The 26,934-nt window shown below is 46.2% G+C and overlaps 1 non-coding gene across 1 annotated transcript; it reads left to right on the top strand.

The window, feature by feature from the left end:
• The first annotated feature begins 10,101 nt into the window (after positions 1 to 10,101).
• LOC111816990 lies at positions 10,102 to 10,207 on the top strand. The gene has a single exon (XR_002821289.1). It is a non-coding gene; the product is annotated as a U6 spliceosomal RNA (small nuclear RNA).
• Positions 10,208 to 26,934: the final 16,727 nt, after the last annotated feature.

Raw genomic sequence — 26,934 nt, 5'->3', positions numbered from 1 at the left:
ACACACACACACACACACACACACACACACACACACAGACCCAGGGAGCTCCTCCTGAGTAGGAAGGACCCTGAGTTTAAGACTACTCCTCACACAGGCATGTTCCTCTGCCAGGTGGTGAGCTGATCATAGCTCAGTCTTTCTAGATAGGTAGACCTGAGCATAGCTTCAGCTCAGCTTCTTAATTGGGTGTGGGTGACTTTAAGCAAGATATTTAACTGGGTAAAATGAACTTGCTAATCCTCAAGTTTTTGATAGTGGGTGTCACAAGTGTCTGGTACACTCTAGGTAGTGGATGAAGTTCTTGAGAAAGGGAATCTTGCACTTGGGCCCTGCTGACCACCTCTGCTCTGACCCACCCTTGCCTGATGCCAACACCAAGCTAGAAGGGCTGGAGAGAGTGTTGCGTGCTCATTCCACAGGAACAAGAGCCAAGCCCAGGTCCTTTTCCCTATATCTCCAGCCAGGTGCATCCAGTCTCCCAGCTCTTTTCATTGCAGCCTGGTCTCTCAGGTCTCTGAACTTGAAACCCTGGGGACCCCTTGAATCCAAGGACTGAGCTGCCTCAGGCACCATGCAATCGCCAGCTCAATCAACAAGCAGCTGGCTCAGGCTCACTGAGCAAGTGGGAGATCCAGGCGTGACAGGATCTTGGGAAGGTTGCCTCCTGGGGAGACCCTGGCTGGCTGAGCTGGTTGTAGGTGGTGCCACCTGATTTCTAAATGATTCCTCCCTCACTTGGAACTCAGCAAATGCACAATAAATGTGTGTTGAGAGAACTGAGTTCCCACTACCCTTTAGTGAAAGAAATGGTTTTTCAAGGAGACTGACACTGCCTGTGGGTGGTGTGGGGATGTTTTGGGCTTCCCCAGTGAATCTGAGGCTCCAAGTCTGTGAGCCCTAGCAAAGCAGCAGGGGAGGGCAAAGAGCCAGGTGCATCTTACTCCTGTTGCAGCCTGTTTGCTCCCACACCCCACCTAGGACCCAGCCCCCAGTTAGTGACTTATTTGCTGAAGCAGAAGCCTTCAAAGGGGGCACAATCCCCAAGCCCACTCCCAGCCACTTCTTTTCAGCTCCCAAAATGTTGGCATAGCGTCCCCTGCTGGCAGTATGTGCTGGCCCCTGACTTCTGAGGCCTTGACCTCAGGGGCTGCTCTGTGGGAGACCTGGGGCTCCAGCCAGCCCAGCCTTCACACCTTCACTGTGGCTTCCAAGTTTTCTTTTCCACCTCACCTGTGCTGCTTCCTTTGTTGTTTTGTTGACTTTAGTGCTGTGTCTGTTTGCTGTGACTAAGCCTACAGCCTCAGGATGAACCTCTGAATTCAGGGAGTGTGAAACTGGGAGAAAGCAAGCTGGGGTGGGAATGGAGATCTGAGAGACGACAGGGAGGTGAGGTACTTGGGCCTCAGTTAGAAGAGTTTCACCCTCTTTTTCCCCTCCCCTCCACACCCTTGGGAGCCTAGGGGCAGAGATGGGTGGAGATACTTTCCCAGCCTTGCTGCCTGCAGGTCTTGGCCTGTCACATTGTTAATTTGTTTTGAAGCTCAGTCTCAGAGCCCTAAATGCTTCACATTTTGGGAGGTGGGGAAGATGTCTGCAGGGCAGAGTACAAGTCCTCTGAAAATTGTTACCTCCTTGCACCTCCTAGCTCCTCAACCAAATGGTGCAGGGAATGCTGCAATCTTCCATATGAAGCCCCCAGGATAAGGCTTTTGTTTGTTTATAACTCCACAAGTCCGATGCTGTGCAGCAGCCTTGTCAAGTGGCCATCGGTCTACCTCTTCCAGCGGGAAAGGTAAAGGAGCGCCTCTGTACTCACTAAGTGACAGCACGGAATAATACAGGCTTCTGTGCTCCTGGCCCAGACTGGGCTCCATTTCAGGCAGAGCTAAGATCACAGTGCATGATGGGAAGGCAGCACAGGATCCTAAGCCCTGGGTTGGGGCCAACACAGCTAGCTGTGGTGCTGTGTGCGCACACAGCGTGTGCCGGGATACCAGGTCACACTGGCCAGTGGCATGAGCAGCAACCTGAGGCTGGCCTGCTCACCCCATATTTCTGCAGAGCAGCACTCAGGAGCCTTACGTCCTTGCTGCTGTAAAGGGGGTAAGGATAAAATAAAGCCCTGACTCCATGCCCACCTGCCACATTTGGGGCTTCTGGCCTGCCTGGATGGTCATGGAGTGTGCGTGGCTTCTTGGGGTGAGGGTAGGGAGTCATCCTGGCTTGCATTGTGGGCTTGAAGGATAAGGAAGTCACCACCACCAAAGCCCTTCTGGGGAAGACAAGCTGTCATCAGGGTACCCTCCCGCCTCCCACCTCCCATCTCCCACTGCCCAGGCCTCTTTTCTGACAGCTCACTTGCCTCTGAAGCTGGCTCCCTCTTTCAGGGAGCACCTGCTCATGTGCTTTAGGAAATGCTGGCCATCACTCACAGCCCCCCAGCTCATGCCATGGGCACCTGTCCCGGTGGGGGCCCATATCCTCGCACTCCCCACAAGCGTGCTGTGCTTGGGACTTCCTGTTGTTTGCAGGCACAGACCAGAGTCTGAGGCCCAGTGCGTCAGCAGCATACCTGCCTCAATAGATGAACACAGAGATGCTGTATCCTGTGTACCCCTACACTTTCTGGAGCGAAGGCCACTTGTGGGTAAGAGGTGAGTCACCTACCAACCTGTGGGACCTGCTGAGCTAGCAAGATGGAAAGCCCTGCTGGGTGTGGTGGCACCTGCCTATAAGCCCAGTACTCAGAAGGCTGAGGCTGGAGGAGCCCCTTGGAGCTCAAGGCCAGCCTGGACTACATAGCAAGATCCTGTCTCAAAAAATAAAAACAAAACAAAAATGGCTGAAGATGTAACTCAGTACAAAGGCCCTGGGTTTGGTCCCCAACACTGAGAGAAAAGAATAATGGACAAGGGGTGCATCTCAGTAGAAGAACACCCTGTTTCAAAAAAAAAAAAAAGTGATACTAAATTATACTAGGTTTCTTTTCTTTTCTTTTTTGTTTGTTGTTTTTTTTGGGAATCGGGGATTAAACTCAGGCCCTTGCACTTGCCAGGGAAGCACTTATTGCACCGAGCCATCTCTCCAGCCCTCTTTTGCTTTGTTTTTATGTGACAATGCCTTACCATGTAGTCCAGGCTGAACTTGAACTCACAGTGTAGCCCAGACTGACCTCAAACTTGTGAAAATCTTCTTGCCTCAGCCTCCTCAAGTTGGGGTATAGGTGCACACTGCCACACCTGACCTGTTCTTTCTTGTAGGTCTTAGACTCAATTGCTCTGTAGAAGGCTTTCTCTGATTTTTTTTTTGTTGTTGTCTTTTGTTTTTGTTTTTTATTGAGTGACGATCTCACTATATAGTTCAGACTAGCTTTAAACTCACTGGGTAAGGGGAATCATTCTCTGTTTAACTAAAGCTCACTCTTGCATTTCCTGAAAGAAAAATCCATAATACAATGTCCTTTAAAACAAATCCCCTGGATTTTATTAAAGTAGTAAAAACACCAAAAAAAAAAAAACTCACTGGGTAACCTCAGACTCATGACAATCTTCCTGCCTCAGCCATATACACTGGCTTGCTTTCTTTGATTTCTGCTAACTCTATATCTGCAAGATACACAAATCAAGATTAGTGAAAACCAGACCATGAAGAAAAAGTGAAAAAAAAAAAAAAAACCAGACCATAAACAAATGTCTGATTACTATTCAATTAAATAGTCATTCCTGTCATTGACTTGGTACCTTTCCAACAAAATGTTACTGATATTATCATAGACATTAAAGAGTAAGACAAAAATAGGAGTTTTCAGTATTGGAAGAATATGTTTTCTGCTATTCACAATAGCTGTAGATACTTCACACACTTTAAATTTAATCTTTGCACATTATTAACATTTTCCTCTATTACTTTCTTTCTTTCTTTTTTTTTTTTTTTTTTTGTGGCAGTACCAGGGATTGAACTCAGGATCTTGCACTTGCCAGGTAGGCACTTAAACCACTGAGCTATCTCCCCAGGCCCTCTATTACTTTCTTAAGACTAGATCAAGATTTTTTTTTAGTTGCAATACTGGGGACTATGCCCTTCTCACAAAGCATAATCCTAGCCCTTTATTTTATTTATTTTGAAAGAGTCTTGCTAAATCTGCCCAAACTGGGCTCAAACTTGCAGTCCTCCTGTCTCAGCCCCCCAGAGTGCTGGGATTATAGGCTTGTGCCACTGTACTTGGATAGACCAAGTATTGATAAACTTTTTTGTAAAGACAGTAAATATGGAGGGAAGGGGGGTCAAGAAAAAAAGAGAATACATATTTCAGGCTTTGTGGATCATATAGTCTCTGTCATAACTACTCAACTCCACCAGCGTGGCATGAAGCAGTTATGGATAATATACAAATAAATAAACATGTTCATGTTATGATGGAAGTTTTTATTTTTGAAGGATTTTTTTGGGGGGCTACTCAGGATGCCTTCAGGGCAGGTCTGGTTTGGCTTGAAGATGAGGGGATCGAACCACAGCATCCTGAGCCTGACTGCTTTGTTTCAGCAGGCACTTAAACACCTGAGCTAATGGGCAGGCCCCCAAAAGTTTTTATTTTTGAGACAAGTTATCACTGTGTAGCCCAGGCTGGCCTGGAACTCCCTGCAATGCTCCTGCCTCAGCCTCTCAAGTGCTGGGATTACAGGTGTGCTCTACCATGACCTGCTTGATGAAACCTTTACTACAGGGGTATTACGTACCTTTATTACGCTGTGGGTGCAATGCCACATTACTGTAACCCCAACTACTTGGTAAACTGAGGCAAGAGAATCATAAATTCAAGTCCAGCCTAGGCAACTAAATGAGAATGGATCTCAAAATAAAATAGAGCTGGGGATACAGCTCAGCATTCCCTGAGTTTGTTCCTAGTACCCAACATTCTTCAAAAACAATTCTTGATTGGCAGGCTAGATTTGGCCTGCAGGACATGGTTTGTCAACTCCTAGTCCATGCAATCAACAAAACAATCAAGTTAAACCCTGCTGTGTAGTGTTTGTCAGTTTTCCAATGACCAGCATGATGTCACTGAACAAGCAGTTGGGAAGGGGAGCAACACTACTACCGTCACACAGTCTGTTTTAAAGATATAACAGATATCCGTACTTTGAAGTGCACAGATAGTAGTGAAATGTAGTAATAATTATGAAGCAGTTATATATTACCTTTGTTTGCAAAATACTTTAATTATATGTTTATATAATTTAATTTTTTTAATAATGGCTGTGTATAACAAGTAGAATCCCTAAAGACTGGATGCCAGGTATTCTCTCTCTACCCCACTCTGCTCAAATTTCAACTGTGAACAGGAGAAGAAATTGCAATAAGGGAGACTCCCCAGTCTCTGGTGATGAGATCAGGCAACACTTTTACCTTTGGACTCCTTTTGGTAAGCAGGAACCAAAGAATAATGTTCACAGAAGAACAAACGAGGTCCAGAGCTGGCCTGATCCAAACCCAGGTGTCCCAGGGCTTTCTCCTCAGCTGTCACTTCCCCAAATTCTGGTTGAGGACCATAGGCTCCTGGCTCCCCAGGCATCCCAGCCTCTTCACTGGCTCTGATGAGACAGCTCTCTTTCTCCAACAGAAGTGCCAGAAGCTATGACTTTTCCTTTCCTTCCTCAGAAGCCAGGCAAAGAAAGAGGTACCTCATTCTCCCTCCCGCTCCATCGCCTGTCCATCCCATCACCTTGCATAGATGCCTCCTAATTTCATGACACTGCCTTTCCATCCCAGAGAAGGAGCCACTCCCCAGCCCAATGGCAAGCCATGACCCGGCCCATGCTAGCGTGGGTCCCCACAGTTCCTGGAGGCGGTGGCCCAGTACTACAGGGAGTCAGTCTACTGGAGCTGCCTCTCCCATCCCTGACCTTTGACTGGGATCCACCCCATGTTACACACACAATTCTGGGGGCCAGCATCCCCTGTCCACTTGTCCAGACTTGTCTCTGTCCTCCTGCCTGACACACCTAAGCCAGCCAGGCCCCAGGGGCAGAATACCTAGTCTAATCAGAGAAAAGCAGGAAGAGGTATCCTGAGAGGGCAACTTCATCTCCACAGCTGATGTCCCTTCCCAGCCCAGCAAGGACCACGAGGTCCAGTTCACCAAACATTCACATTTTATGGTAGGTAAAATAAGGCCCTGAGAATCAGCTGGGCCTGGGGGTGGGTTAGTGGCCCAGACAGGACTAGATCCCAGCCAGGTGAAGTCCTATGCATAGGCCCACATGCCGGGCAGGAAGGCCTCCTACCCACAGCCTCTGGCAGGACAGGCAGACAGTTCTCCTGAGGAACTGGGTGCCAGAGAAGCCAAGGGCTGTGGGTCTGGCTCTGGGAGAGGGCACCCATGATGAGTTTTGGGAGGTTGGATTCCAGCTCTGCAGAGAGGAGAGAGGAACAGACTGCCTGATTCCTGCCGGGTCTCCTATGAAATGGGAGGGGCAGGCTTCCCAAGGGCTGCCACAGAGATCGCATAGCCTCACAAGCAGGAAAACTAATGAGCAAGGGTTCGATTCCCAGCACTGGGAGTAGGGTGCAGGTGAGGCAGCAGAGGCAGCAATTCTATGTAGTGTCAGCTATAAAACACACAGATAGTGTATGGAGGACTCCCAGCATGACCACCACTGTTCCTAGCTCCACATTCACTCTCACACCCCGACTATCACGTCCACACTAGTTGTTAAATCATAAGACAATTATGAGCCTTGTTAGGATACCTTTTTCTTAATGTCCATTTGAAGTTTTGCTTTGTGTTTGTAGTGGTGAGGATTGACCCCCAAGGCCTTCACACTGAGCAACATCCCCAGAGCTTTTTATGTTTATTTTGAGTCAGAGTCTCAATAAGTTGCTTAAGAGGGACTCAGACTAGCCACCCTCCTTCCTCAGTCTCCTAAAATGTTCATTTGATTGTTTTGGTTTGTTTTTTAGACAGGGTTTCACTGTGTAGTTCAGGCTGGGCTTGAACTAACTGTGTAGCCCAGGCTAGCCTTAAACTCATGGTGATCCTCCTGTCTCAGCTTCCTGAGCATTGGGATGACAGGCATGTGCCACCAAGCCTGGATGATTGTTTTTTGAGACAAGGTCTAGCTGGCCTTGAATTTATTATATAGACCAAGTTGCCCTCAAACTTTCAACCCTCCTGCCTCAACCTCCCAAGCACTGGGATTACAGGTGGGCCTACCCAACACTTCTGAGCATCATTAGAAATATTAACTTTTTTTCCATTCTGGCTCTGAGGATCAAACCCAGGATCTCATGTCTGCTAGTCACTCTACCACAGAGCTACACCTCCAGCACTAAGAAATAGTGACTCCACGGCACTTTCCTTCACTCATTCAACATCAATAGCAGTTGTCCCTAGTGTTAGGCACTAGATGTGCACTGCAGAGAAAGATCCCGTCTCCATCCTGAAAGGTTTATGGAACCTAAAGGGAAGCTGCCAAGTAAATGAGGACTTATGATGATGAAAGCAGAAGCATTAAGCACAGGGCCCATGGGAAGCAAGAGGGGCGCATCTGATCAGGCTTGTGAGGAGCAGATGGAAGCCTTCCTGGAGGAAAGGATGTGCACTGTACAGCAGTGGAGGGAAGGAGCCACCTAGGCAGAGAGGCAGACCAGTGGGCTATGCCTTGCACACCCGTGGCCCCAGCACTTAGGAGGCTGCCACAGGTCTGAGGCCTGTAGAGCAAGGCCCTGTCTCAACAACAACAAAGTGGGAGATAAGAATGGTGATCTCTCCACTCCCCATTCCCTTCCTCAGAAGAGACAACTCTTGCTAAGGCCCAGAGGGAGGTGGCTAAAATGTGCCAGTTGTGAAATTCTAGCTCAGGAGCCAGGTGAGGGGGAGCCACACCATGACCTAGAAGAGGTCAGCCAGGCCCTACTTGCTCCTGAGAGTGAGAAGCCACTAAAGGTGTAAGTGCAAGGGTGGCGGGAGGGCTGGCGCACCAGCAAGCTCTAGGGCCGGGCGTTGCTGGTAGCAAGTCAGTGCACTTGCCTAGCATGCGAAAGGTTTCGCCCCTAGCACCACCAAAACAAAACAAAACTAAACTTCAAAGCATGGCTGTCCTCAGACAAAGCACTAGGGGTGAGCAGAGCGGTTGGAGCAGAGAACTGGTTAGGAGGCCACTGTACTAACTGAGGTGGAAAATGGTGGTGACTAGAACAAAGGGAGTCTCTTCTGAGGTGGAAAAAGAGGCTGTGCCGGAGCGCAATGAAATGAATGACTGGCAAGACAGGAGTGAGACGCCTGGGCAACTTGCAGGCTTCTGGCTGGGGTGGCACCCCACTCTGAGATGGGAGCCAGGCTGATCAGACTTGGTGTAGAACTGGGACTTATTTTAATATTTATGATATGATGATCTCAGATTCATAATGCAGCTTAAATGTAACTTTATGTATGTGTGGCTTTTTTGGTTTTGTAGATCAAGGCAGTTCCCATGCCAGCTGTGATGGCACACACCTATGATCCTGGCACTGGGGAAACTGAGGAGGGTCACTCCAAATTCAAGCAGAGTGAGCGCAAGGTCCTGAGTTCAATCCCCAAAAAAAAAAAAAAAAAAAAAAAAAAAAAAAAAAAAAAAAAAGAAAAGAAAAAAGAAGAAAAGAGAAACCTCAAATCAAAACAAAAAAGGCAGCTTTCCACAGGAAATGTGTGAGGCACACTTGTAATCCCAGCACTCAGGAGGCTGAAGCGGGAGGATTGCCATGAGTTTAAGGTTGACCTGGCCTGCATAACAAGCCCCTGTAAGAAAAAAAAAAAAGAAAAAGAAAAAGAAAAAGAAAGAAAAGATTAAAAAGAGAAAAAAAGCAGCAGCTCTAAACATTCTGTGTGTAAAGGGGTTATCTTGGTGCATTGAAGTGAAAGGTGAGGAATGCACCATAAAAGCACATTTAATGGACTCCATTGCATCACCTTTATCAGCCTTTCATTCAACATCCAAGTCTGGTACTGGGAAACAGACAAGTATCCTGGCCCCATAGAGTTTACAGTGTAGTAAAGCAAAAAGTAATAGGGGATTATAAAACACACTTTCACATAAAACATTATTTTTGCCTCTCTTTTATAAATGCATAGCTTTTACTGCAAATGATGCCCATCAAAGAAAATATGAAAACTGCAAGAAATAAAAGTAAATTGGCCAGGTGTGGTGGCACATGCCTGTAATCCCAGCAACTGGGAGGCTGAGGCAGGAGGATTACTGTTGAGTTCCAAGGCTAGCGTAAACTACATAGCAAGACCCTGTCTCAGGACTGGGGAGATGGCTCAGTAGAAAAACTGCTTACCTGGCAAGCTCAAGGGCCTGAGTTCAATCCCCAGTTCTGAAAAAAAAAAAAAAAAAAAGAAAGAAAGAAAGAAAGAAAAGAAAAGAAAAAAAAATACCCTGCCTCAAAACAAAGCAAAACAAAATGATAAATTGTTCACAATTTAGACAATATAATGCCTATTAATGCTTTCATTCCTTTTCATCCATTAATCTCTCTAAATATTTTATGGATACAATTGAAAAGACTTCTGTATCAGTCTGTTTGTATAATGCTATTTTCACCAAATGCTGTGATTCTAGGATAATTATCAACTCTTCAGAACCATGATTTTAGTAACTAAGAGACAAACCACGCACCACTATCTCTGAGTATTTAGTTTGTTTCCAATTTTTCCAAAAAAATTTTGAGAGAAAGTCTTGCTATGTAGTGGAGGCTGGCCTCAAGCCTGTGATCCTCCTCCTTCAGCCTTCCAAATGCTAGGATTATAGCCATGCACCAACCCACTTGGTCTTCCAACTTTTTTAATTTTTGTATTTCTTTTTTTATTCATAAATATATATTTATATTTCAATATTGAAAACAACATTGAAAAACTTTGAGGAAAGGCTTTTTCTGTATCTTCAATTATTTTCCCACAAATAATTCCTAAGAAATTAAATAAATGGAATGAAGAATCAGAAATATTCCCAGATATGGTGGCACATTCCTGTAATCACAGCTATTCAAGACTTGGATCATGAGTTCAAGGCCAGTTTGAACAACCTACCAAGACCCTATTTTTTTGAAAAAAGAAAACAAGTGCTCACTTTCACAGCTCATATACTAAAACTGGATGATACAGAGACGATTAGAATGGTCCTTGTGCGAAGATGATGTGTACATTTGTGAAGCAGTCTATGTTAGAAGAAATCAAAATTCTTTATATATTTATCCTTTGAACACACCAATTTTATGATATGAGGTGAGGATTTCTTTTTTACTTTTCAGAGATCTAAAATGGTCTCTTTAGGCAACTCCTCCTGCCATCCTATTTATCCCCAGCCTCTTCAATCTCCATTGGAGATCAGGGAGATGAATTGAGAGGTGGTACTGTAAACTGGGTTTCTCTTTGCCCTAATTTTTGTTTTGTTTTGAGGCAGAATCTTGCTATAAAGATCAAGCTGGCCCTAAATACACTGTAATCCATGTTAGCCTCAAACTCATGGTGACCCTCCTGCCTCAGCCTCCCCAGTTCTATGATTTCAGGCATGCAGCACCACACCCAGCTTTTTTGTTTTTAATTCTAAGAAAGTGTTTTCCTTGTGTGAGTAACTAGCTTTCTCTAAGCATCCTCACTTTCTGATGAGTAACCAAATATGCTTCTCTGCTTGAACTTTGTCAGAAATGTTTGTGCCAAATCCTTAAAGAAGCCTTTGGAATACTCGAAACTGAATAGGATAGAAAAGAAGCTGAAAATAATTCAAATTAATAAGTGTAAAGAATCTAGTACAGTGCCCAGCACAAGTGAAGGGTTCAATGAGTGGTATTCATTCCCTCAACAGACATTTACTGAGCCCCTGCCAGAGCCAGAGTCTGTGCTGAGCTCTAGGGACTAGCAGAGGCCCAGATGGACACAGTCACTGCCCACCTAGAGGTTAGTCTGGTAGGTGAGACAGCCCTGGACATATGATTACTGTAAGTGTTAAGTGTTGGGGAACTAGTGCAGGCAGATAATCGAGTGGATAGTTTGAGGGGACACTGGCAAAGACTAACAAAGGAAAATATTACTCAATATAGTAAGAATTTTAAGGCCAGTCTGGGCAGAGGCCACCACTAGGTATCAAAGGTGCAGGCAGAGAAGATTTGGAGCTTCCTGTCAGCCCTCTACCCAGAATTCTCTCAGTACACTGGAAATAAATGCATGGTCTCAAGGCCCAGCTAAGCTCAGATGAAAATAAAACACCCTAGGTGGGACAGAGAATACAGGTAAGGAGTACAGCTCATCCAGTAAGGGAAGCCAGGGAAGCCAGAGGCAGGGAAGCCAAGAGAAGGGGAGCATTGTGTCATAGGTAGGGACCCATATGAGAGACTGGAGACAAGGAGGAAGCAAGGATGGGCCATGAACTAACACAGAGGTCAGGGAGAAGTGGTGAAAGCATGAAGACTCAGAGGTGACAGGGACAGGAACAGGGCAAGAAAGCTGGCAGAGGAAGTTGGGAAATGAGTGACAAAGATGGTCAGGGTGACAGAGACAGGTAAGGACAGTCCTGGTGGGATGGGACTAGAGCTGGTGAGTGACATGGTGGGGAGGAGGCAGTTGATAAGTGACAGAGTTGGTTCAGATGGCAACAGCCTTGGGTGCGGGCCAGGGAGGGATGTTGTCTGCCAGGAAGGCAGCGGTGGTAGGAACTGGGGCATGTGATAGCATAGATACAAAAGGGGCAAGGGTTGTGACGCAGGGATGATCGTGAAGATGACATGTGAATGACAGGGTGAGCAAACAGTGAAGGACATCAAGGCGACCTTAGGAGACAGGAAATGTGGGTGATGAAGTCAGTTCAAGTGGTGAATTAGACACCCATTCCGCCTTCTCCTGTGAGCCATTTCAACATTAGAACTGTTTTCTAGGCCTCAGGTTGCATGACTCAGTACTATCTATCAGCCATGTCCCTTGATAACATCTCTAGGGACAGCCACAGCCAGAGGGACTGGCCAAGTGCCCATCTGGGTTGTGCCCAGGCTAGTCCCATCAAGGGATCCAAGTGTGGAATCTTAGTGTCATCTCTGCCTTCTCCCTCTCTGGGCCTCATCCGCCCCAATCCAGTGTCCCCCAAGGGCTCCCAGCCTTCCTTTCTGTGGAGAACTTAACTTCTGTAGCAACTTTTCTAAGCAGGGACTTGTCTGTTTTACCAAGATTCTTCCACAGCTGACCCCATTAGAAGTTTCCAGGTCTTTAAAGCTGTCTCCAGCCATCCCTTAATAGAAAGTAGAGGAGATGGATGGGTTCTGAAAAATTTCATTTAACTGGGCAAGGTGGTGTACACCTGTAATTCCAGCTATTGAAAGGCTGAGGCTGGAGGATCATAAGCTCAAGGCCAGCCTTAGTAACAAGACCCTGTCTTCCAAATGACTTTTTTTCTTAAAAAAAAAAATATTTAGCACAGGATCTACAAGGTTTCACTACACAGATTGGACTCGTAGTGATCCTCCTGTTTTCAGCCTCCCAAATGCTGGGATTACAGGTATATACCACCATGCCCAGTCTCAGTTGCCATCTTGGCATGTCTCAGGGTGCTCCAGGGGCAGGGCTGGCACAGCACACCAGGGATCAAACCCTAGTCCCTGTGCTCTGCCTAAGCAGGCACTTTAGTCTGCAGAGCTATCTGCCAGCCCTCAAGACCCTGTCGTCAAAAAGAGCTCAAGATACGTCTTAGTCCAAGGGCCCTGGGTTCCATCCCCAGTCCCACAAAAATATAGCAAAACAAAAACAAATGAAAAATTCCATTCATTCATCCCACAAATATTGAATCCCTTTGCAACATGCTAGAGACTGGCTTTTTGCAACTGGACCTATTTCCTGTCTCTGCAAAGTTCCATCTCAGGATACAGACTTGTAAATGACCATCACCACTAGGAGAAAGTGATATTAACTTGTAACAGAGGGAGCAAATTGCTTTTGAAACCCTGAAGACAGTGGGTCTCATTAAAGAAAATCTCATGGCCTATCTATGCCAGTGATGCGCATTGTAGAATGTATACTGCATTCCTTTCACTTTTTTAACAGAAGGAAGAGGAAAAAAGGGAAAAACACTACATCTGGGTGCCCATGCTGCTTTAGGGAGCCCAGGATCTAGGCCGATGTGGTGGCAGAAATGTCAGAGCCTCAATATGTCCCCCTTGGAATCTAACAATTGCAATGAGTCAACTCAGGAGAATCCTTACTGACTCTTGGCAGGTTTCCCTGTTCCTTTCTATCCTGCTCCCAGCCACTGTCTGTCCGTAACTTTAACTTATTTATTTACATCTTTTATTTATTTGGTACAGGGTCTTGCTACACAGCTTGCACTTGTAGCAATTCTCCTGTCTCAGCCTCCCCAGCACTGAGATTATAGGTATGTACCACCATGCCCTGTTTTGGTAGCCAGCATGGGGCCCACACAGCATGCGGTACTGGGGATCAAACCTTGCTCCTTGTGCTTGCCAGGCAGGCTCGTAGACTGCTGACCTGTCTTCCCAGCCTTAACTACCATGTTTTAGACACATTTTCATAGTCCTCTCATTCCAATCTTCTAATTCTTTTTTGTGTTTTCTAAGACAGAGTCTCAATGTGTAGCTTAGGGTGGCCTTGAGTTCGCTATGTAGCCCAGGCTAGTCTGAAACTCAGTTATCCTCCTGCCTCAGCCTCCCAAATGTTGGGATTAAAGGTATGTACTACCATGCTTAGCTTTCAATCTTCCAGTTCTTATACTTGGCCTCCCAGGTCCTCTTGGCCCGGTTCCCTCCATTGGTTCCTTCTGGTTTCCTGGACAGCCTTCGGGAACTCTCTGTGCCTTTACTCACAATGAAGCCTCTATATCAAGGTCCTCCTATCCTCCTTCGCCTGAATTTAAAGATGCCAGGCTAGAGGGGAAGGCAAGCCTCTCCATCATCTCATGCAACACCCCACGTGGTCCTGATGGTGACACCAAGGCAAAAGAGGATGGAATTTGTGCCTCATCTCAGAGCAAGCTGAAGTTCCTGGTAGCCAGCATCCTCACTGCTGCACTCATCTGGTCTCTGTTCCAGGCAAAGCCTGGCTCCCAGTGTCCCCCTCCTGCCCTCCTAGCTTGATGACAGATGAGCTCACAAGGTCAGCACTCAAGAACACTAGGAGGTTTGGGTTCCTCAGAACCTCCCTTGCCTGAATGAGGCCCACATTTCCGGTCTCATCAGGCATTCTGAGCTCCAGCAACACCAAACTACAGTCACCTCTTCCAGGGCACCCTGGTGTCTGTCTCCAGACGTTTGCACGAGCTGTTACCTCTCCCATGTCCTTCAGGCCTCAATATTGAAGTACAGGGCCTGGAGAGATAGGTCAGTAGAATAAACACTTGCCTGGCAAGTGCAAGGGCCTAAATTCAATCCCCAGTTCCAGAAAACACACACACACACACACACACACACACACACACATATATATATAGTCATGGGCAAGTCACCTGACCCTTGGAAATAGGACCCCAGAACTTGATTGAATACTATTATTGTCTTGAAATTCTACATACTTTTTGATTTTATTTTTCATTTTTATTTTTTGGCAGAACTGGGGATTGAACTCAGGTCCTTGCGCTTGCCAGAGAAGTTCTTATTCCACTGAGTCTACATGCTTTTTGAACAAGGACCCTTGCATATTCCTTTTACACCAGACTCTGAATACTTTAGCCAGTCATATGAAAGAATTTTGTTTTGGTGAAACATCCTAATTCCCAATCTCCTTCGATTGATTGCATCTGCAGTCTCCCCTGCTAGTTGGACTTTACATTCCATAAGGGCAGGAACTACATGGAGCTTCTAGTTTCCCTTTAGCTCACAGGCCTCAGTTTCTCCTCCCCAGGGAATCTATTCTGTTCACAGGGAGCTGACATCTGTCCTGGAGCATGTGACTTAGGCTACTCCTATCAGGTCAGGCCATGTTCCTGACTCAGGGACAGCATGTAACCAGGCTGATATAATCAGCTTATCTTAGGGTTTTTCCTGGAAAAGCTGACAGATGTGTCCTTTTCCCTGCTCAACATTAGCAAGGAAACCTATGGCCTGGGAACTATTACCAGTTGTCTTAAAACCATAGGAGGATTCAAAAGCCAGTTGGGATAACACTCAAGAGGCTGAGGCAAGAGGATTGCCAAGAGTTGAAGGACTTGTCTAGCAAGTTCAAGACCCTGCCTTAAAAAAAAAAAAAAAAACCCGACTATGAGGATCTAGTCCTACAATGAGGCTGACAGCATGGAAAGAAGAGAGAAGAGACAGAAAGGGCATAGATGCTATATCAAATCACATCTGCACTTTTCATCTAAATTTTCAGTAATGTGGCTGTTACAGTTTGTATCTAGATGCCCCCCAAAGCCTCATGCAGTTACAGCATTTCTGCAGAGGTGGCTGAATCTAGAATATGGGGTTTATTTGCAGCGCACTGCTGAGATGAAGGGTGCTGGGATTAGGGGTGGGGAATTGCTGGATCAGTCCACTGACTGGATTGGCATTGCCCTAATCCAGTAGACTGGATACAGTGTAAGGGGCAGAAAGAGGCTTGCCTCTCCCCTTTGTTGCTTTTGCTGCCTTGTGGGTGCCATAAATTGTTTCCCACCAAGCTACGCTGCCTTGGAGCCAGCCAATTAGAACCAAAACCTCCACAAACTGTGAGCTAAATAAACCCTTCCTCCCCTAACTTTGGATGTTGGGTATTTTGTCCCAGCAATAAGAAAAGTACCTAAGACAGAGCTGCAAACAGCCACCTCCGCAGCCAGTGTACACATCCTGTTGCTCACACAGTTGCCCTCAGAGACCTTGGAGACACTGTTTCCTGACAGATGTTTGTACCTCTACTCTCATGCTGTCCCCAGTCTAGCCTCCAGACGGGCATGTGGGGTGCCTTGGGGAAGCCCCAGGGCACAGTGGCAAGGGTTCACACTGGATAGGTCATCAAATCCATCCGCACCATGCTGCAAAACAAGGAGCACGGGATCGCAGCCCTGCACAGGGCCAAGTTCAAGTTCCCTGGTTGCCAGAAGATCCCCATCTCAAAGAAATGGAGCTTTGCCGAGATTAATGCAAATGAATTTTAAAGACAAGGTGGCTGAGAAGCGCCTCATCCCCAATATCTGTGGTGTGAAATATATCCCAAACAGTGGTCCCCGGGACAAGTGGGGGACCTTGCACTCTTGAAGGCTCCATTGTGCTGTCCTCACCTTCAAATCAAGTCCATCAAGAAATCTTATCTCAAAAAAAAAAAAAAAAAATAGAAATCTTATCTCTCTATCTGTGCTCACTTCAGCAGCACATCTACTAAAAGCAATCTTGGTCTGAGGCTCCGTTGCCATCATGAATGACACAGTAACTATCCGAACCCGGAAATTCATGACCAACCGGCTTCTTCAAAGGAAACAAATGGTCATTGATGTCCTTCACCCTGGGAAAGCAACAGTACCTAAGACAGAAATTCGGGAAAAACTCGCCAAGATGTACAAGACCACACCAGATGTCATTTTTGTGTTTGGATTCAGAACCCATTTTGGTGGTGGCAAGACGACTGGCTTTGGCATGATTTATGACTCCCTGGATTATGTGAAGAAAAATGAGCCCAAACACAGACTTGCAAGACACGGCCTGTATGAGAAGAAAAAGACCTCAAGAAAGCAGCGGAAGGAACGCAAGAACAGAATGAAGAAAGTTAGGGGCACCGCAAAGGCTAACGTTGGTGCTGGCAAAAAGTGAGCTGGAGATTGGAGAACAGCCGAAGGAGTAGATTCTGCAGTGCATGTCTGCAGTGACTGCGACTTTGTTCACGAGAGGATTTAATAAACTGTAAAACCTTCAAAAAAAATAAAATAAAATAAAAGCAATCTTATCTCCACCTAAAGACACACACACACACACACACACACACACACACACACACACACACACTTTCAGGTATTCAAATCAATCACCACTGTTGCCCAAACCAAAGAGCGAAATTTCCTCTGACTCAGAGGCAAATGCTTCCTAGTGGATATTGGGTATCTCTCATTCACTGTAGTATTCCTGGTGCCTAACATTAAAAAGATGCTCATGCTGAGGGTGTAGCTCAGCAGCAGAGTACTTGCCCAGCATGAACAAGGCCCTAGGATGGATAACTACATAAATAAGAGAGGAAAAAGAAAAAAGCTTCTCAAAGTGGGACTGCAAAGGTGAACAAAATTAGCAGAATTTCCACCCCTGCAATTTACATTCCAGTGAGGAAAGCAAAGTAAAATGTGTAGTGCCTTAGAAAAAAAACTGGAAACATGAAATGTTCATCAACTGTTAAATGGATAAACAAAATATAATATGTCTATATTGTGGAATACTATCCAGCGAAAATAAGGAACAAACTGCTGACATGTGGATAAACCAAAAACATTACTCTGAGTAAAAGAAGCCACACACCAGAGACATACCACATATGACACCATTTATAGGAAATGTTCAGAAAGGGTAATTACAGAGATGTGGTAGATTAGTACTTGTTGGCAGCTGAGGGTGGGGACAGGATTAACTACAAATGAACATGAGGGACCTTACAGAGATATTAAAAATGTTCCAAGGGGCTGGTGAGATGGCTCAGTGGTCTAAAGCACCTACTCGGAACAAGCTTAGCAAACACAGGGACCACGGTTCAATCCCCCAGCACCACATGCCAGCCAGCCCCGCCCCCTGGTGGGCTGAACTGGCCACACACACACACACACACACAAATTTTAAAAAAATTTTTAAAAAAGTACTTTAAAAAAAAAAAGTTCCAAAATTGATATATGCTGACAACTTGGTAAAAGTACTGAATTCAGTGAATTGTACATTTGAAAAAACTGCTCAATAGTGTTTGGTGAACTAATACATAAATAAATTTAACCCAAAGCCTCTTGTAGAAAGGCCAGGAGGCACAGTTTGGCCCAGGGGACCCTTCCAGAAGCATTTCTCCCAAGTGTCTGTGGACCTCCTGATACTTCAAAGGATGCTGCTTCATCTTTCCTGGCTAGGACCCCTATCATTGTACAGCTGAGCACAGTTACCTTCTGTTCTCCTCAGCTAGCTGAGCCTACTGAGGCTTCTCTCTACAGTCAGATGTCCCTGGGCTTAAGGATCCCTGAGGCTGGGGCCCCAGAGCTAGACTGGTCATCACTTTACCCAGTAGTTTCATGCAAGTTACTTGTGTGTGAGACTCAGCCTCCTGCTCTGTAGAATGACAGAATGTGATAAAGTGAATTCAGAGAGTGAGATGGCCGACTGTGGTGTTGCCTGGGGTTCTAAACTTCTGTGTGACAGACAGTCAGCTCAAACAGCTGCATTTCAGGAGATTTGCTCAATCTTGTTATTCACTTACCCAGTGAGTATTTGCTGACAGTTACTGTGTGCCCTACCTGCGCACGGAACTCTCACTCACATTCTTCAAACCTGTTTTGTGACCTCTTGCTTTGAAAATCTGAGTTGTAGCCCACCATAGTGGAACAGGTCTGTAATCCCAGCATTCTGAGAAGCTGAGGCAGGAGGATTGCAAATTCAAGCCCAGTCTGGACAATTTAGTAAGATTTATCTGAAAATAAAAGGTAAAAAGTCTAGGGATATAGTTCAGTGCAAGGCCCTGGGTTCAATCAACTAGTACCACCAAAAAGATCAATATTCCTCACAAAACAAGGACCCAAGGTCCCATTTGATTCACTATTCTCTTCTTGGTATCTTCTAAAAAGAACTAGAAACCCCACACCACGGCGATATACGTGCGCCTGTGTTTACAGTGGCACAATTTGGAATAGCTAAATCTTGGAAGCAACCCAAATGCCCATCAAACAGTGACTGGATAAAATAGATGTATTTTTTATACAATGGAGTGCTGCTTTGCCATAAAGAAAGCTAAAGTTGGGGCTGGGGAGGTGGCTCAGTAGAATAAGCACTTCCCTGCCAAGCGCAAGGGCCTGAGTTCAATCCCTGGTTCCGCCAAAAAGAAAGAAAGGAAGTTAAACTTAAGACATTTATAGCTAAATAGATGGACCTTGACACAACACTCTTAAGTGAAATAAACTGGGCACATATGTAAACCTCGCAATGTCTGTGTCACAGTGCATGAGAAACTGAAAGTGTAAATCAGAGCCACAAAGTGTAATTGAAAGTGTGAAATAGGAGGAAATTGTTCCAAAGGAAAAGAGAACTGAGAAGGAGGAAGAGAAAAGAAAAAAAAAAAATGAGGAAAAAAGAAAAAAAATGGAGACAATGCTTTGTAAATGAGGGTAAGAGGAGTTGAAGGGAGGGAGGGGAATGGGAAAATAAAAGAATTAAGATATGTCAGGTACAGGTACAAATTCTCCATGATGAATGTGATCATTATGTATATCTAAATTGTACCGATAAGCTTGATAAAAAAAAAAAATTTGGATTGTGACTTCGAAACATCAAGACTTCCCCACCCCTCTTCCTGACCTTTGTGATGTATTCCCAGTGTCATAATCCCTCTTCTTCCCCCTCCCCCAACCCTCCACACACTTCCAGCCTGTCGGGCTCAGGCACAGATGGGCTCTTCTGACCTCTCGCAGGTAGAAGAAGGGGCGAGTATGCATGCAGTGCGAAGGCACCTGCACGCGTCTACCTGTGTGGAAGCATGCTTGACGATAAGAACGTGTGCAACTGTAGGCCATGGAAAGTGGGCATGTAAACCTGTGAGTGTGGAGATCACACCTGCGTATGAGTGTATCTAAGTGTGTCTGAACATCTATTGAGTTTCTCTTGAGCAAATGTGTAGCAATGAGTTACAATAGCCGAGCATGAGTGTGCATGTACAAATATGGGTGGGTTGAGTGCAGAGTGACTGAGGGTGTTCGTATGTTTGTGTGAACGTGTGCACACCCCAGTCCTTCATCAGTCTCTGAAGGCACACTGTCATGTGCATGTGGCACACGGACTTCCAAGGATCAAAGGTAGCTTAGGCGATAAATCCTTGTCCAATAAAGGGATGACTTTGACCACAGGCAGGGATCACTGTTCCTTCCCAACCCTTGATGTGGATGGAAATGGAGCTCCCCAACTAAAGGTTACCTCTGTCCAGAAAGCATCCCCTCAGGCCTGCCACCTTCTTCCCCCTTCAGGCCAGGCCACCTCCTCCCTTCCCTCAGCCAGTTTCTAGCCCAGCCTTGGCAGTGACCTGAGCAGAGAGGTGAAGGATAAGGGTGGCAGCGGGACATTCCAGGTGCCTCCTCAAGTATGAGGGGGGGCATGTCCATGGAGACTGGCAGTGGACCATGTCCAGATGATTATCAGCACTACCAGCGTCCTCTCTCCCTTCCCCCAGCCTCTCCTAGCCAGATCTCCTGAGCACTGTGAAGAACCCTGATAAAAGTCCCCTTGCAGCTTTCAAAATAGGTGGAGGCTATGGCCGAGGGACAGCTCAGGAGCACAGCACTTCCCTCTTGTCAGAGGTCCTGTGGTCCCAGCTCCACAAAAAGACAAAGGAAAAGAAATCACATGGGGACTAGAGAATGCTGGGAGAGTACCAAAATGGTTTCCTTGAAACTAGCAGGGAGCTGGCTGGTCAGCCCTCCCACAATCTCACCCTTCTGACAACCTCCAAAATCCCGCAAGTCTCCTACTTAGTACCCCCTCAGCTCCTAGGCTATGTAAAGGAAGCAGCAGCAGAGACCTTCTTTTGCCTAATTTAAAACAATTTTATTAGCACATGTTTGCTGGATATAATGATTATTTTTTAAAAAATGATTATTTTCATACTGAGGGATTGGGACATGTATACAGTATATCCTGATTCTTTTTACTTCCCCTCCCTCCATGTTCATTTCTAAGGTACAAGGGCCTGAACCCAGGTCCTCATGCTTGCTGGACAAATGCTCTACCACTGAATCATATATCCTCAGTCTTTTTTGTTCTTTGTTTATTTGGTTTTTTTGAGACAAGGCCTTGCTAAATTGCCCAGACTATCTCAGGCATGCTGGTACTCAAAAAGCTGAGGCAGGTAGGAGGATCACTTTTGACACCAGCCTGGGCTTCATAGTGACTTCAAGGCCAGGCTGAACTACATGATGAGACCATGTCTCAAACAAATTAATTACTTAGCAAAATTGCCCAGACTGAGCTCAAATTTGTGATCTTTTTGCCTTAGACTCCTGAGTGCTGGGCTTACAGTGTATACCACCTCACACACAGTTTTTACTTTATTCTGAGACATGGCCATAAAGTTGGCCAGGCTGGTCCTGAATTTGCAATCTTTCAGCCTCAGCCTTCCAAGTAGAAGGGATTATGGGCAAGGAGCACCACACCTGGCTCCGTCTCGCTCTTGAGGAGCCCTAATGGGATGGCAACAAGACCTTGGGAAGGACTTCCTAGGAAGAGGCTGTGAAACAAGGGTGGAGAATACAAATGAGGCTGGGCATGGTGGTGCACCCCTATGACCCAAGCACTTGGGGTGCTCTTAGTTACTTTTCTCATTCCTGAGACACAGCATCCAACACGCAAAGTTAAAGGATCAAAGGTTTATTTAGTTCACAATTTGTAGAGGTTTCAGTTCAGAGTTAGCTGGCTCCAAGACAGGGTGGCATGGCAGAGGGGCATTGAAGAGGAGAAACACTTTATCATAGGCAGAAGGCAGCAAGGCAGAAAAGCAGCCAAATATTGAGAAAGCAAACATTCCTTATACTGCATTCTGCCACACGCCCCTAGCACCCACACTTCAGATGGGTCATCCATCGCATCATCCACTCAAAACTATCCCAAAGCAATCAGTAGACTAATTTAGTAATCACACGCCCTTAATCCTTTAATTACACACTCAAGATCCATCCACTTCTGAAGGAACCCCACCTATAACCACATGCGGCTTTGGGGGACATTATTTTATTTATTTATTTATTTATTTATTTATTTATTTATTTTTTAGAAAAGGATCTCACTATGTAGTTCAGGCTGGCTTTGAACTAATTATGTAGCCCAGGATGACCTCAAACTCACAGTGATCCTCCCAAATGCTGGGATTATAGGTGTATGCCACTATGCCCAGCTGCGGGGACACTTAGACACAAACCATAATAGAGGCTGAGGCAGGAGGATCACAAGTTTGAAGATGGGAGCCAAAGAGATAGCTCAGTGGAATAAGTGCTTGCCTGGCAAGCACATGGTCCTGAGTTCGATCCCTGGCACCACCCAAAAAAAAGTTTGAAGACAACCTAGGCAACTTTGGTAAAAGCCTATCTCAGAAAGGAAAGAAAGACAGAATGAAGTAATGAAGGAAAGAAAAAAGGAAGAAGGAAGGAATGGAGGGAGGTAGGAAAAGGAAAAAGATTTGGGAGGCTGAGGCAAGAGGATTATTGTGAGTTCAAGGCCACCCTGAATTACACAGTGAAACTCTAGCTCAAAATAAAGAAGGGGAAATGGGAGAGGAAGGAAGGAACAAAGGAAGGAAGGAAGGATAGTGGCACATGCCTGTAATTGCAGCACTCTGGAGGCTGAGGCAGGAGGATCACTGCAAGTTTGAGACCAGCCTGGGCTACAAAGTGAATGCAAGGCCAGCCTGAACTGCACTGCATAGCATGATCCTGTCTTAAACAGACCAAAAAAAAGAAAAAGAAAAAAAAAAAGGGAGAGGGAGAGGGAGAAACGAAAGAAAGAAAGAACTAAGATTTTGCTTGTGTCCTCAACCCCTGGGACAGACTCCTCCTTATCCTTCTCACACACACCCTCTAAGAAGCCTAAAGTTCATAACCACCACCATTCTCAGCCTCTGCCAAATCCTCTGTGCCCACACACTGAAGGGCTACTCACTGGTTCCTTTCTTAGGAGCCTGAGATTTCAGGAGAGCCAGCTAGGACAGGGGCTCTGGCTTCCATCTTCCTGAACTCCAGTCTTCTCAGGGAAACCTGACCCCACTTAAGTTAGAGAAATTGAGGCTAGACTCCCAGGCTGACTAACAGCATCTTGGGAGCGCCAAGCTTCTGGCACTAGAGGAGATGGCCTTGGGGAACTCAGGGTCAGACTTCCCAGCCTGGCTGCACACCTTCCCTCCTCACAGTTCACAGGGGCTTCATGAGAAGTCGTTGTCATCATCATCACATCATCATCACCTGGACGCCTCCAGCTAGAACAGCTCTGAAAAGTACGCTGACTTATTGAATTCTCACTTTACGCAACTTAACAAGGGAGGTACCATTACTACCCCATTTTACAGATGAAGAAGCCAGGGGGAGGGAGGTGAAGTCAGCCCAGGGATATGGTAAGAATCAGTAATATCCAACTGGGCAAGGTGGCACACTTCCAGCACTCAGGAGGATTGCCATAGTTCTAGACCAGCCTGGGCTCCATAAGCAAGTTCAAGGCCAGCCTGTAGTATGTGGTGAAGGCCTGTCAAAAGAAAGAAAGAAAGAAAGAAAGAAAGAAAGAAAGAAAGAAAGAAAGAAAGAAAGAAAGAAAGAAAGAAAGAAAGAAAGAAAGAAAGAGAAAAAAGAAAAAATCAGAACTGTCCTGTGATAGATAGCTTCACTGAGGACAGAGAGCAGGCAACCACTACCTCCCCAGCCAGAAGAGTCCAGAGGAGACAGCAGCAGGCGTGTGGAATGTGAAGAAGCTGGAGCCCTGACTAGTGTGGGTGCCGGACCTTTGCTTCTCACTCTCCCCGCCCTGATTTCCTAGCTATACCTTCTCCTTGACGAAGCCAATGGGGAAACCAGAGGACAACAGTGCCTGGTGGGTGACAGCAGGGCAGAGACTGGATCTAGCTAACAGAGACTTCCACCTGTCCTGGGTTCCGTGGTTGCCACAGGCTAGTTTCCAACACAGGAGATCTGGATTTAGAGATGTCACAAAGTGCTGGAGGCAAGATGGGTACAGGGTGGAGGATGAGAAGACTGTATTCTAGAAGGGGCAGTCTCTGCTGCACTCCTCTATCTCACCCTTGGGGAGGCTCTAGGCCTCAATTTCTCTTTATACAAAGCAGAGGTAGGGCCAGCCTATTAGCTCAGTGGATCAAAGCACCTACAAGCAGGCACAGAGGCCAGGGGTTCAATCCCTGGGACTGCCATGCCAGCCCTGCCCCCAGGGTGTGCTGAGATAGCAATTGAGACTGGGCATGGTGGCCTTTTGGGAGGCTGTAAACAGGCAGATCACGACAGGTCTGATCTAGTAGTGAAACTCTGAATACCCTGTAGACCCTTCCCTAAAATACAAAAAAACAAAAACAAAACAAAGTAGAGGTGATCTCTGTTGGAACCCTCTACAGCCAAACTGTCCAGGCCAGACAGAGCCTACTCACTTCCCCCATCACTCCAAATAAACCTGTTGCCAAAGTCACAAGCCCCTTCCTGGGTCCCCAGGGAGGCTACTCCCAGCTGTAGTGCACCCTTCTTCTGCCCCATTAGACTCTGGAGTTCTACCAGAAAACTCCTGTCAGTCTCCCTGACAACCCCAGTGTCCCAGTGTCTCCTTTTTTTTCACAGTGCCAGCATTCCCTCCGCCTACAGCCCAGGACCTCACCCCAAAGAGCACAGGATCCCTCCTTGCAGCGAGTAGGTACAGGGTCGTGCTTAGGTCAGCACCCTCATAAACCCTTCCTTTGGGGAGCTAGGCTGTCTTTGACCTCTGGGGTCTCTACACTGTATGGGCTAAGCCTTTTTCTCTCCTTCCCATCCCACCCAACTCTACCTCACTCATGTTTCCCCAAGCCTAGAGGTGCCTCACCCAGATTTTCAACAAACAAACTCAAGAAAGGTTTAATAAGCAGGCAAGAGCTCATTAGAAATTAAGGAGGAGGCAGCCCTGGGGCCAGATGAGCGGGATGGGACTGGCAGGAGTGTCACTCTAAGGTGCAGGCAGAAATATTCACCAACCATGCACAGAGATGTGCTCCAAATACTCTAAGGGATGGGCTCAGAGGTATATGCAGAGATGTCCAGGGGACACAGGATGCCCACTGAGAGGTATACAGCAGATCAGTGGCAGAGTAGGGGCAGAGCCAGAGATGTGGTTGGTCCAAGGCCGAGATGCAGAGACATAACCAGGGGTAGAAGAAGACAGGCACAGTCAGAAGCACTAAAATGCATGCTTGCACTTACGCACACAGCCATGCTTGCATAGGCACGTATACAAAAGAACAGGAAAAACGCTCAAGTTTCAGGAAGGCTGATGTCAATCAGAGTAAGTCAAAACTTGGAAGAAAAAAAAAAAAAAAGCCACACACACACGAGTACCTGCAAAGTGGGCTGTGGAAAGAGATTGGCAGAAAGGACAGAGGTGGGGCCCTAGGTGAGCCAGAGTTCATGGCCACCCTCCTGTGGGGTGAGGTTGATATCTACCTTGGAAAATGGGTTGCATGTGATGATGATTATTTTTAGCTATATTTGCTGGAGGAGGTGAGGTTTTTATTTTCTTCCTTTTTTTGGAGTGGGGGACATTACTGGAGATTGAACCCTGGCATGTGCGTGCTAGATAAGCACTCCACCAATGAGTTACATCTCTAGCTCATTTTATTTTATTCTATACTATCCTTTTCATTTTATTGATAGGGTCAAATTAAGTTGCTCAGGCTGGCATTAACTTGTGATTCTCCTGCCTCAGCTTCCTGAGTAGCTGCACACTTACACTATAGGCTTATACCACTGTGCCCCTCTGTTGAACTAACAACCTAGAGAGGTGGGGAGGCAGGAAGCTGGAGGGGTCACCAGCAATTGTGGGCTCTTGTCCTTGTTCATGCCAATTGCTCCTGGTTCTGGCCAGGCTTACCCTTTCTCATCTTGTCTGACCCTCCACTCCACATATTCCTTGGCTGTGTGCTGTCTGACCCTCCATCCCACATACTCGTTGGCTGTGTGCACCTAGGTAGAGGAACAGCAAGACATCACCCCCCTCTTCCTCCGTCCCCTCTTAGAAAACTTCCAGAAAAATTATGAAAGAAATCTGAAGCAGAAGAGAATGTTGAATTCAATGACCTTTAAAAATAGCTTTCAGGGCTGGCCAGATAGCTCAGCGGATTAAAGCACCTGCTTAGGCAGATGCAAGGGCCAGGGATTACATCCCCAGCATGCTGTGCTGGCCCCACCCACAGGGTTTGCCGAGATGGTGACTGAGGCTGGGTGTGGTGGCGCATACTTGTAATTCCAGCACTTGGGAGGCTGAAAACAGGAGGATCACTATGAGCCTGGTCTATGTGGTGAGACCCTTGTAGACCCTGTACTAAGTACATTAAAAAAATAGATAAATAAAAAACAGCTTTCAGTCAAGTGTGGTGGCACACACCTGTAATCCCAGCACTTGAAAGGTTGAGGTAGGAGGATCATCACAAGACTGAGGCCAGCCTGGGCTAAATAGTGAGTTGGAGGCCAGCCTGAACTACATAAGGCAATCTTGTCTCAAAGAAATAAACCAAAAACAACAAAAAAAAATAACTTCCAGCATCCCTCCTCCCATTTTCCCACCCTGGGCCTACCCTACTCTAACCCCTGTGGATGAAATGATATTATTTACCATCTGCTGGTCACTGTATTAAATTCTTTTTATTAATTATCTTCCATTATTTCTTCCTTTTCTCCTTAACCCCAAAGTCACATGAGAAAACTGATATTCAGGAAAAGAACATATTTCAATGTTATATGATAAGAGAAAGAGCAGGATGGGCCTCTAGCCCTAATCTAGCCCTAACCCTCAGCCATGGGCTGACTAGGCAGGATCAGCAGCTAGTTTTAATGGAGGGGCCAGGCCTAGTGGTATATGTTTGTAATTCCATTCAAGGCTGAGGCAGGAGAATCATGGTAAGTTTAAGGCCAGGTCTGGCTACTTAGTGAGTACCAGCCTGAGTGATGTAACCAGACACCCTCTGAAAACAAGATAGAATGAAATAAAATGGGTAGTGTGAAGTGTGAAGGCCATGGGTTCAATCCCCAGGGGGGAGAGAGAGAG

The sequence above is a fragment of the Octodon degus genome, unplaced genomic scaffold (assembly GCF_000260255.1).
Source record: "Octodon degus isolate 3935 unplaced genomic scaffold, OctDeg1.0 scaffold00045, whole genome shotgun sequence".
NCBI lineage: Eukaryota > Metazoa > Chordata > Mammalia > Rodentia > Octodontidae > Octodon > Octodon degus.
This window is presented reverse-complemented; position numbering and strand designations above follow the sequence as displayed.